We start from the raw sequence: 9,899 nt of genomic DNA on the forward strand, positions 1-9,899 counted from the left end.
AAGAACCATGGGAGGGCTTGTTTTTTGTGAGACAAGTTGGCACCTTTTATTTTACCATATAGTTTACTATGAAACCATTAAAACTAAAATAAGACCAAAGGCTGTCCGGGCATGCTGGGAGTTGTAGTTTTGCAACAGCTGGAGTGGGACGCTGGTTGGGAGCTTATATATAAGAACCATAGGAGGGCTTGTTTTTTGTGGGACAAGTTGGCACCCTTTATTTTACCATATAGTTTACTATAAAACCATTATAACTATAATATGGCCAAAGGCTGTCCTGCCATGCTGGGAGTTGTAGTTTTGCAACAGCTGGAGTGGCACACTGGTTGGGAAACACCATTGTTACTGCTTATATATAAGAACCATAGGAGGGCTTGTTTTTTGCGGGACAAGTTGGCACCTTTTATTTTACCAAATAGTTAACTATGAAACCATAATAACTATAATAAGGCCAAAAGCTGTCTGGGCATGCTGGGAGTTGTAGTTTTGCAACAGCTGGAGTGGCAAACTGGTTGGGAAACACCATTGTTACTGCTTATATATTAGAACCATAGGAGGGCTTGTTTTTTGCGGGACAAGTTGGTGCCCTTTATTTTACCAAATAGTTAACTATGAAACCATTATAACTATAATAAGGCCAAAGATTGTCCGGGCATGCTGGGAGTTTAAGTTTTGCAACAGCTGGAGTGGCACACTGGTTGGGAAACACCATTGTTACTGCTTATATAGGAACCATAGGAGGGCTTGTTTTTTGCGGGACAAGTTGTACTTTTTTTTTAATGGTGCCCTTCATTTTACCATATAGTTTACTGTGATACCAAAATAACCGAAACGAAAACCTTCACAAAACAGCGGCAATTTATTCATGTATTTATTTATTTATTTCAATTCACTCAAACAAACAAAAAACAAAAAAATACAGTGATATATTTCTGTAGTTGTTTTTGCTTTACTACTTTTAAAAAATAATTGAAAACAATATTTTTTTTAAGAAATTGCTTTTTAGCTCAATAGGATAGAATGATAATTAGTAACAATTATCATATCTATAGTACAAAATAAATGAATGGGAAAAATGTAAAAAAAATTTAGACATTTTTAAATCCCCCATAAAACTTTTAAGGCGGTCATAGGTAGTGTTGCGCACGAATATTCGTAATGCAAATTTTTATCGCGAATATCGGCACTTAGCAATTTTGCGAATATTTTGAATATAGTGCTATAGATTCGTAATGATGAATATTTTCTGTTTTATTTGTGTTTTTTTATCATGCTAATTTTTATGCGAATTTTCCATGTCGATTTTTTGCATGGAAAAAAAAGTGAACGAACATAGCGAATATGCGAATTTCGTGAACATAGGACGAATAATCATCAATATATTCGCAAAATATCGCAAATTCGAAAATAGCCTCTGCCGCTCATCACTAGTCATAGGTTAAATATTGCAAGCACTTTCAGAAAAATGATATTTACAAAGGAGGGAATAGTTTTTTCTCTGAATTCTAAGACAGAGGAAATGATGCAAATTTTACATGCGGAATTGTGTAAGTAGAATCCGCAATAGATCATGGTAGAGAGGAAAGGGATCCGTTTTTTCTTTTTCCCATGTACAAAAAGAGCATGCTTATTCTGTTCCAAATTTGTTCCAAATTTTCGACGCCAATTTAACCGTTTTCAATTTAGGGAGAAACTGCAACAAAATGTGCATGCAGAATTTGCTGCATTACAAGCTCCATTTGTTCCATTACAAGGGAGAAATCTGTGCCAGAATTAGCCCCAAATTTGCAGGAAGAACTGCAGAGGGCTTAACAGAAATATTTCAAATTTTCGGGGTGGGGGGAGGGCCTCCTTCACACACTATATTTTTTCCAACATTTAGATGAAAAAAAATAATTTTGTACCACATTTTCACTACCAATTTTACTACCGGGAATGTAGCAAGGTTGAAATACATATGGTATCAAATCTACAATAAATTAACCAGGCAGATTTTCTCGCAGATTTTCTCGCAGATTAGCCCCCGAAATTTTCAATAAGATCTGCGGAAGACTTAACAAAAATATTTTGACTTTTTAGGGGGCTCATTCACGAACACATTATTTCTAACGTTAAAGAAAAAACAACACCGTGACTTTGAACGCATTTCACATAGTTCCATTTACAAAAGGCTGTTAGAATTTTCGATTTTGTTACAGTTGTAACAGTTTGGTATTTTGTATTTTTCTTTTTCTTTTTTTTTCTTTTTCTTTTTTATTTTTTGTGTATTTTAAGTCCTGTAGAGAAGCCTAAGAGAGAAAAAAAAAACAAAAAAAACTCCATACCCTGAGCATGCTGCATTTTGGAGAAAAAAAAAATACAAATCTCAAAAATATGACATTAACATTGTGTCTGTTTACAGCAGTGTTTCCAAACAGTGTGTCTCCAGCTGTTGCAAAACTACAACTCCCAGCATGCCCGGACAGCCTTTGGCTGTCCGGGCATGCTGGGAGTTGTAGTTTTGCAACAGCTGGAGACACAGTGTTTAGAAAACACTGATGTACATTTTTTATTAATTTGCTAAATATTTTAAAGTAACATCTGCACATCTATGTATCTATCTATCTATATATCTCCAAGCACAAATAAAACAATGCATAGAGATAGCATGCAAATTTTAAATTCTAATTTAAATTCAAAATTCAATTTCAAATTCTGAGAAAAATTCAAACACAAATAAAAAATCCATATAAAAAAACAAGAAAAATAAGATACATAAAAAAAGAATAATTCCTATAACAAAGCCTCAAGCGTAGATGTTGCTTCCTCCGTGTTTTAGGCCAAATTCTTTTTTTATTTTTTTTATTTTGCAAAGCGGCTGCTAAAAATGTGCAGCCTAAAGGTAGGGGGAATAATAATTGCTCCAAGGAAACTGGATCTGAAGGAGCTAAAAATAAAGCAGGAATAAATAACAGAGAGAGGGCATCGCCTGCATTTACTGCAATTAAAGCGTCTGTCAGACACCGGGGGTCATGGGTACAAGATGGCTTTTGGGTAGGAATTTTTTTTATTTTTTTTTATATTTTGTTTTTGTATTTTTCTTCTTTTGGGCTTTGATACGGCGCAAATTCATTTTAAGGGCCGCAGCAGATTTCCAAGAAATTGTTGCAAAATTTTGAGATATGTTTTTTTTGGGCCAATTTTCTAAACCTGATGTGTCAGATATCTTTTAGAGTGACCAATCATGTGTTTATTTTTTTTTTACCATTAATCTTTATACTTTTTTTTTTTTTTAAGACAATACATATGGACATGTATTCTATCCATAGGTCAATACCGCCATTAAAAAAAAAAAAAAAAAAAATACAAAAGCTAAAAATAAATAAATCAATCAAATTAAATAAATAAACAAATCAAATTAATAAAATAAATAAATAATTAATTAAATAACCATCATGTGTGCGGGTTTTTTATTCTATTTTTTTTTTAACATACCTCTTATAAAAAAAAAAAAATAAATAAATAAATAAAAAATAGGAATGAGTACAAAGAGAAGAAGAAAGCAGGCCTAGGCCTGAATTCTTATATGAAATCTAGCCATGTCCTTCTAAACAGAGGCAAATATTGTGACGCACTTGTATTAAAAAAAAAAAAAAAACTAAAAATAATCAATGAAATGCAAAAAAAAATTGCAACTTATAAAATTTAAACTGTCTAATCATTGTCTGGGCAGAGCATAGCATTGTTATAGATATTATTCAATTTAAAAAAAATTGTTATTTTTAAATATTTTGCCCAGGTAAAGCATCAAATATAAATGTAGTAATTTTTTAATTTATATTTAGTCATTAGTTTATTTTTCTATAGTTTGAAAAAGATTGTTGTGCACCTAAAAAAAAAAATGTAAAAAAATCAGTTAATTTAAAAAAATATATACAATTCCTCGAATTAAAAAGACATCCCTAATTATTTTAGAATTTTTTTTTTTTTATTCTTTTATTTTTTTGTTTCTCTTTTTTGTTGTTATGGTTTTTAAAAAAAAAAAAAAGTTAATTTTAAAAAAATATACAATTCCTCGAATTAAAAAGACATCCCTAATTATTTTAGAATTTTTTTATTTTTATTCTTATATTTATTTATTTTTTGTATCTTTTTTGTTGTTGTGTCTAGCCAAGGCCTGCGACATCAATAAAAATTCCAGAATATATATATATATTTTTTATGTTGTAGATTTGCGTTGAAATTTCTAATTCTGTATCTATGATAAACACTCGTCCATGCAGTTGCTCTTGTAACCCAGCCCCCGGCCTTCTACCCCGCACACTCTTAACAAACACCTTCATTACATTCTATTATTCCTCCACGCTGTGGGCTCATTGGTCGCTGACTATGTCAGTTGATGACACATTTCTCCATTCAATGAGCCTTCGGTTACAATTGGTGTCTTTAATTATGGAGTTGCCCATATCATGTACTGTGCCACAATAGACAAGTGCGGGGCCATTGACGCCTGCCTGTCTGTTCTATGGCCCATATACAAGGCATAGGTGTTGTGCAGCATCGGTAACAAACTCGCCACCACAACCTTACTCATGTTCCATAGATGACTTAATAACAGGGTGAAATGATCTGCGGCTGGTAATTGCAGCCTCCGCATTCATGTAGAAGAAAGGTGAGGTAGGATGAAGCCGCGAAGACATGCTGGTTCTTGTAGTCCAGCAGCAATAACAGAGTATAGCTCTAGATATAAAATGGAAAAAAAGAAACAGATGTAGCAGTGTTGAATTTGTCATCTGGCATGGCTTTATCACAGCATGTTAAAGGGGTTATCCAGGAAAAAACTTTTTTTCATATATCAACTGGCTCCGGAAAGTTAAACAGATTTGTAAATTACTTCTATTAAAAATTTTTTTAATTCTTTCAGTACTTATGAGCTTCTGAAGTTAAGGTTGTTCTTTTCTGTCTAAGGGCTCTCTGAGGACACGTGTCTTGGGAACCGCCCAGTTTAAAAGAGGTTTGCTATGGGGATTTGCTTCTAAACTGGGCGGTTCCCGAGACAGGTGTCATCAGAGAGCACTTGGACAGAAAAGAACAACCTTAACTTCAGAAGCTCATAAGTACTGAAAGGATTAAGATTTTTTAATAGAAGTAATTTACAAATCTGTTTAAAGGGGTACTCCGGTGAAAAACATTTTTTATTATTTTTTTTTAAATCAACTGGTGCCAGAAAGTTAAACAGATTTGTAAATTACTTCTATTAGAAAATCTTAATCCTTCCTGTACTTATTAGCTGCTGAATACTACAGTGGAAATTCTTTTCCGTTTGAAACACAGAGCTGTCTGCTGACATCATGAGCACAGTGCTCTCTGCTGACTCCTCTGTCCATTTTAGGAACTGTCCAGAATAAAAGGAAATCCCCATAGCAAACATATGCTGTTCTAGACAGTTCCTAAAATGGACAGAGATGTCAGCAGAGAGCACTGTGCTCATGAGGTCAGCAGAGAGCTCTGTGTTTCAAAAAGAAAAGAATTTCCGCTGTAGTATTCAGCAGCTAATAAGTACAGGAAGGATTAAGATTTTTTAATAGAAGTAATTTACAAATCTGTTTAACTTTCTGGCACCAGTTGATTTAAAAAAAAAAAAAAAAGGTTTTCACCGGAGTACCCCTTTAACTTTCTGGAGCCAGTTGATATATAAAAAAAAAGTTTTTTCCTTGATAACCCCTTTAACCCATAGGCCGAGTCCATAAATAAAAAGGAAGCGTGGGGAATACTAACCAAAGACCAGCACGTGACGTATCATGAGCGGAGGCCTCGGCTGAGCAATTTTGCGCGGTTTCGCCACAATCGCTGGCAGGAGAAGTTGTAGGAAATGTTCTTAGCATGGCTGCTATGGTTTGTGGTTATAGATTAAAAGGGCATATTAACCATTTATAAAATCACTAAATTACTGCAGCGGCAACGAAGGGGCCCCGTAAATGGTTTATATACAGTTCTGTAGTCATATAGAGAGGGGGAGGCAGGGCCCGGTAGGACATCCTAGCACTTGTAGTCCAGCACCAGCTGCAGATATTCCGTAGAGTGAATGGTGCAGCAGAATCCCACTGAAAGCAATGGGAGGCTGCTGCAGCGTGATTTCTGAGCTGAATTTAATTTGCGGCATTCCGATCCAATAGTATCCTATATAGCAGTGGTCTCCAAGCTGCGGACCTCCAGGTGTTGCAAAACTACAACTCCCAGCATGCCCGGACAGCCAACGGCTGTCCGGGCATGCTGGGAGTTGTAGTTTTGCAACATCTGACGGTCCGCAGGTTGGAGACCACTGCTATATACCATATACTGAGCAAAATGACACTTAGTATGGGAAAGCCTGGAGCGTCACTTTACTTATTTGTTCAATAAATGTAAATCTGTAAATATATACATAAAAAGTGCACAGCCTGTATGACAGTGATTAATTTAACTCAAAATAACCCAACACAGCCATTAATGTCTAAACCTTGGCAACAAAAGCAAATACACCCCTAAGGAGAAATGTCCAAATTGGGCCCAAAGTGTCCATATTTTGTGTGGCCACCATCATTTTCCAGCACAGCTTTAAAGGGGTTAACCAGGGAAAAAAACTTTTTTTTATATATATCAACTGGCTCCGGAAAGTTAAACAGATTTGTAAATTACTTCTATTAAAAAAATCTTAATCCTTTCAGTACTTATGAGCTTCTGAAGTTGAGTTGTTTTTTCCTGTCTAAGTGCTCTCTGATGACACGTGTCTCGGGAACCGCCCAGTTTAGAAGCAAATCCCCATAGCAAACCTCTTCTACTCTGTGCAGTGCCCGAGACAAGCAGAGATGTCAGCAGAGAGCACTGTTGCCAGACAGAAAAGAACAACTCAACTTCAGAAGCTCATAAGTACTGAAAGGATTAAGATTTTTTAATAGAAGTAATTTACAAATATGTTTAACTTTCTGGAGCCAGTTGATATATATATATATATATATATATATATATATATATATATATATATAAGTTTTTTCCTGGATAACCCCTTTAAGTTTAATGGATATGGAGTTCACCAGATCTTCACAGGTTGTCCCTAAAGTCCTCTTCACTCCTCCATGATGACATCATGGAGCTGGTGGATGTTAGAGACCTTGTGCTCCCCGCCTTCTGTTATATGAGGATTCCCATAGATGCCCAATAGGGTTTAGGTCTGGAGACATGCTTTGCCAGTCCATCACCTTTACCCTCAGCTTCTTTACAAGGCAGTGGAGGTCTTGGAGGTGTTTGGGGTCATTATCATGTGTGAATATTGCCCTGTGGCCCAGTCTCTGAAGGGATCATGCTCTCTTCAGCATGTCACAGGACATGTTGGCATTTGTGGTGTCCCGGTACCATATTGCATATCGTACCTTGGTTAGGGGTCCCCAAAGTCAGAGTTCCTAGTAACTGTGAGGTTCCGCTTCTTTAGTCATCCCCTAGTCACCCCTCAAATAGTTAATATATTTCTAAAATAAATGTAAATACTGTATAGAAGGTGTATACTTACCTTGCATAGCGTCGCAGGGCCTGCGGGTCATGTGACTGTGGTTTAGTCTCTACGGTAGGTAAAAGGACCTTTGGAGGTTCTGGGTCATGTGATACCCACAATGCCTTGTAAAGCTGATTGACAGATGGTGTGGACCAATCCTAAAACGGCCAGCCCCTGCCCATATAAGGGAGCTGCAGCCAATAGACGATCTCTTTTGCTCTTGTTCCTGCGCTGCAAAGCAAGCAGCATCTTTTTGCTCTTGGGTTGCTGACACTTCATGAGGAAAGACCTCTGCAACTTACAGCGACAAATAATGGGCCAAAGCCTGCCAGCCTTGACCTGAAACGAAACCATGAGTTCTTACAGCTTCCCCGCTTATGCTAGCAAGACCTCTGGACCCAAACATAACCCTAAAATCCAGCGGATCTACGCATACTAAATCCTACTAAGCTAAAGAAAGATAAGGGGTCTGCCGAGTTTATATTGGGGATGAACATTATGAAGAATTGTTTTGCTGAAACATTAGATGCTTTGCATGCCTCTCTTCTCCATAAGTCCCCTTCAGGCGAGCGGGCTGCGCAGCACTACTTGAAAGTTCTACAGGCGGAACAGAAGTTTGCCAACAAGCAAGGTGAAATCTGCAGAGTACGAGTTCAAGACATCATGTCGGTGACCTTAAAACTCAACACGGAGACCATCATCTGGTGTTGTGCATGTCCCGGAGTAAAGAATAGGCACTATCAAGTCCTGCTGAAACCTATGCAATTGGAAGATCATCCCCTTGTTCGAGCTGTGAGAAGCCTTGTCACTGTCACTAATGGGAGAGTCCCACTGTGGTTAGTAAACCTGTCTGATTCTGCTACTGTCTTACCCAAATACACTCCTGTAGCCCAGAGTCGAAAGACATTGTGACAGAACATCTGGTGGCTCGACAGCGGGCAGCTCAAGTGGCCAAAGGATCCAGTGTGAGCCCTCCAGAGCCCTGGTGGGCACAACTCCAGGTTGGAGATGACACTACCCCAAGGGACCAAGACAATGGAATCATCAATGTTGCCAAGAGGTACCATGAGGCTTTCAGCAAGCACCCCACAGACTTCGGGAAGACTTCAATGATTCAGCACCAAATCCTCACAGGTGACAGCCCACCTATCAAGGAAAGGCACTGTCCGGTCGCACCCGGCATGTATCAGACTGTCAAGAATATACTGGCCGACATGAAAGAGGCAGACGTAATCCAGGAAAGTCAGAGCCCCTGGGCGGCGCAACTTGTCCTAGTCAAGAAAAAGGACAGAACCATCCGCTTCTGTGTCGACTACAGGAAATTGAACAATGTCACACACAAGGACGCTTATCCATTGCCAAGGATCCAGGAGTCACTCACCGCCCTCAGGTCGGCTGCTTACTTCTCTACCCTGGACTTAACCAGTGGATATTGGCAAGTTTCCATGGCCGTGGAGGATCGGGAGAAGGCCACCATCGTGACACTGTTTGTGGGACTGTTCGAGGTTAAAAGTATGCCGTTCGGGCTGTGTAATGCCCCTGCTACGTTCAAGCGTCTGATGGAAAGGTGCCTGGGCCATCTGAATTTTCAAAGTGTCCTATTGTACCTGGACGATGTGATGTCATTGTGTATTCCAAGTCCTACCAGGAACACCTTAGTCACCTGTCAGATGTCTTCCAAGTCCTTATCAAGCATGGGCTGAAGATCAAACCACCAAAGTGTCACTTGCTCAAACCTCAGGTCCACTACTTGGGTCAGCCTAATCCTGAAAAGGTGGAAGTTGTCAAAAACTGGCCAACCCCGCGCACGGTGAAAGATGTCAGGAGCTTCCTGGGGTTTGCCAGCTATTACTGCCATTTCATTCCCTACTTCGCCCAGATTGCAGAACCCCTCACAGCTCTCTTATGGGGTATGGCGAAGGAGAACTACAATGAAAGACTACCTGGGCTGAAGAGCAAGATACGACGTTTTGAGCTCTGAATAGTCTGCTGACAGAACCACCCATCTTGGTGTATCCAGAGTACAGTCAGCTGTTCCGACTGTATACTGATGCCAGTTTTGAAGGTGTGGGAGTTGTCCTGTCCCAAGTCCAGGAAGGGCAAGAGCGAGTAATTGCCTATGCCAGTTGTAACCTGCGAGGAGCAGAGAAGAACTAAGCGAATTACAGCTCATCGAAGTTAAAACTTCTTGCCTTGGTGTGGGCCGTGACCAAAAAGTTCAAAGACTATTTGGCCGCCAGGCCACTTACTGTCTACACAGATAATAACCCATTGGCCCACCTGAACACTGCTAAGATTGGGTGCCATCAAGCAGCGTTGGGCTTCAAGATTAGCCAATTACAGTTTCACCATCAAGTACAGAAGCGGCAAGTCGAAGGTCAATCCCGATATA

The sequence above is a fragment of the Hyla sarda genome, chromosome 5 (genome assembly GCF_029499605.1).
Source record: "Hyla sarda isolate aHylSar1 chromosome 5, aHylSar1.hap1, whole genome shotgun sequence".
Classification (NCBI taxonomy): domain Eukaryota; kingdom Metazoa; phylum Chordata; class Amphibia; order Anura; family Hylidae; genus Hyla; species Hyla sarda.